General features: G+C 47.8%; 1 non-coding gene across 1 annotated transcript; it reads right to left on the bottom strand.

Annotated features, from left to right (window-relative positions):
- Positions 1 to 2103: 2103 nt before the first annotated feature.
- trnad-guc lies at positions 2104 to 2175 on the bottom strand. Its single transcript has one exon. It is a non-coding gene; the product is annotated as a tRNA-Asp (tRNA).
- Between the last annotated feature and the right edge of the window lie 891 nt (positions 2176 to 3066).

Raw genomic sequence — 3066 nt, 5'->3', positions numbered from 1 at the left:
TCGGCGGGGGGGGGGGGGGGGGGGAGAATAGCGGGAGGGCGGCACAAATGTCGGGAAGGCCCTCCCGCTATTCTCCCACCCGTCGTGGGGGGCGGAGAATTTCGCCCACGGTGACCGGCATCGCCCGGTCACCTGCTATTCTACGAAATAAGATCCTGTAGCTTGCGGTCTACCTCCCTGCACCCATATTCTTACGGCTGTCCATTTGTAGCACAGGCAGCCTGTAATCTGACCCTTCACCAGCCAGTACAAGTGCATACCTCGCACTCTATTGTGGCTCTCCTAACGTCTCAGCAAACCCAGCATCTGACTCAAGCGCGCTATTGCAAAACCCCTACCTCTCTTTTCATTACTGTTCTACCTTAAATCCTGCTGTGTTCCTCGTACAGCCCCCCGATAACCTTGCGGACCCGCCACACGATTGTTTGCTTCGGAATCACTTCCTTACTGCGCCTCGCCCGGATTTAACGGACCCGCCTATTGATAATCCAGATCTAATTTTTTATGTTGATGGCAGTTCCTCCATTTCGCTCACTGGCATCTCACAGTCAGGATATGCCGTGGTAACCGACACTGACGTGCAAGAAGCAGCAGCCTTCCAGACCCCTGTCTCTGCACAAAAAGCCGAGCTATTCGCCCTTACTCGAGCATGTATTTTGGCCACAGATAAAAGTACTAATGTTTACACTGATTCTAGGTATGCCTTTGGCGTGACCCATGATTTCGGCCGCCTCTGGCAACAGCGAAGCTTTCTCACCTCTGCGGGAACTCCCATTCAAAATGCTCTTTGGGTTAAAAATCTCCTCAATGCTATTCAGCCTCCCCGTCAATTGGCAATTATTAAATGTGTTGCGCACATGAAGGTGGACACTCCTGTTCAATTAGGGAATGCCTGTGCTGATTTAGTTGCTAAAGCTGCAGCTTCATCAACCTCTTTAATTGTTCCCAGTGGGGCTAATCAGACTCTAAACCAGGTACCTGCATTAGGAATGAAGGGCATGGCAGAGATAACTGAGGTTCAAAATTTACAGAGGGATGCCTCTGATTCCGAGCAAGCACTATGGAAGTCAATGAGGTGTTCGCACTCCTTGACACGAGACCTCTGGCTTACTCCCTTTGGTGAAGCTTGCATTCCGAATTCTTTATTGCCGGTACTTGTTGATTATTTGCATTCTTGTACCCATCTTGGCAAGGAGGGAATGGTGCAGCTACTCCTAAAAACTTGGTGGCATCCAGATTTGACTACAGCAGCGCAAACGCGGCAGGATCGATGCGTCATTTGCATGAAACATAATAAGGGTAAAGGTATTAAATGCCCTCCAGGAACCACTCCCTTGCCAGATGGCCCTTTTGCCTGTATACAGCTTGATTTTATCGAATTGCCAAAAGCACAGTGCTATAAATATTGTTTAGTAATAATCAATGTGTTTAGTAAATGGATTGAAGCCTTCCCCACCACTAATTGTATGGCATATACGGTAGTGAAGTTGTTGTTAACGGAAGTCATTCCTCGTTTTGGGGTACCAAAAATGGTGAGCTCAGACAATGGACCACATTTTGTAGCTCAGTTCAATACTGAATTGTACGAAGTACTCATAATTAAACAGCAACTGCACTGCGCGTATCACCCGCAGGCACCAGGAATTGTGGAAAGAGCCAACGGGACTTTAAAATAAAAATTATCTAAATTAACTGAAGAAACTGGGTTAAATTGGCTAAATGTATTACCCTTGGCACTGTTTCACATGCAAGTGACTCCCCATTCGCGGACCGGACTGTCAGCTGCAGAGATAGTCTATGGTCGGCCAATGAGGACTCCCTGGGATGCCCATGAAAAACCCCTAGAGGGAGTAGACCTCCATGTGATGAATGAAATGAAAAAATGAAATGAAATGAAAATCGCTTATTGTCACGAGTAGGCTTCAAATGAAGTTACTGTGAAAAGCCCCTAGTCGCCACATTCCGGCACCTGTTCGGGGAGGCGTTACAGGAATCGAACCGTGCTGCTGGCTTGCCTTGGTCTGCTTTCAAAGCCAGCGATTTAGCCCTGTGAGCTAAACAGCCCCTGGAAGGATTGTCGTTTTCTTCCAGGAGAGGTACAAACTCCCCGTGGGGGAATTGAACCCCGGTCTCCCGCGTGACAGGCGGGGATACTAACCACTATACTAACGAGGAACTTGGGGGAACAAATACAGAACTATTTGAAGCAATTAACACTTTCTCTGAAGTTTCTCCACTCACAGGTAAAACAGGCACATCTCCCAGTAACGGCAGGGACAGCCGTCCCTCGATATCCAGTGATCAAACCCGGAGAGTGAACGAAGTGTGGGAACTGTCTTTTATAGGTCCCAGGGCTTTGCGCCATTTTGGGCGGACTCTTTTCCTGCTGGGAATCGATTGGGTCTCTTCCCAATCGATTTGTTTGAATCCCCCCAATACTGAGGCTATCTCTCGGCTACTGGGCGGGCCTTCCGGTGCTTTGTTTTCGAACCCCGCTGGTGCCGGGGTGTCTGGTTTCCCATACACTGTTGCAATCACTTCCCTATTTGTGTCCATTGTCCCTGGGATCGTTCCATTGCTATGTTAACTATCCCGGAGATTGCCTCATTAGTATGCGGAATGTTTGTTTCGGTGCTGTCTGCTCTCTTAGCAGACAGAATACACATTGGCTTGGTGCAGCCTGCTTGTGCTGCAAACATTGTCCATTTTAACCTGCAAGCTTTGCGTTCCTCCATTTTGTATTTAGGGAATAGCCAATTTCAGTGGCTACACCATTGAATGGATTTTACGACAAAATCAAACAGGGATCAGGGGAGATAGGGGGGATATGTAAATATGGAGATCTGCTGGCTATGACATGACTAAATTTTCAGCTTCGTATCAACCTACCTATAATCATGCCTTGACTCCACCCTCCCTCACTGTCCACTCGTATAATGTTCAAGGTTCCATATGTTTTAATAAATCAGGGAAAGGAAAGTTAATGGGGCAAAGTAGATGCAACCTTACAGTTGACTGGCAAGGACCGGAACCAGGCATATCCAACAAGGGCATGTTTAACTGTGA

Source organism: Scyliorhinus canicula, chromosome 5, assembly GCF_902713615.1.
Source record: "Scyliorhinus canicula chromosome 5, sScyCan1.1, whole genome shotgun sequence".
NCBI classification, from domain to species: domain Eukaryota; kingdom Metazoa; phylum Chordata; class Chondrichthyes; order Carcharhiniformes; family Scyliorhinidae; genus Scyliorhinus; species Scyliorhinus canicula.
The sequence above is the reverse complement of the archived record's forward strand: the minus strand, read 5'-3'. Positions and strand labels throughout refer to the sequence as shown.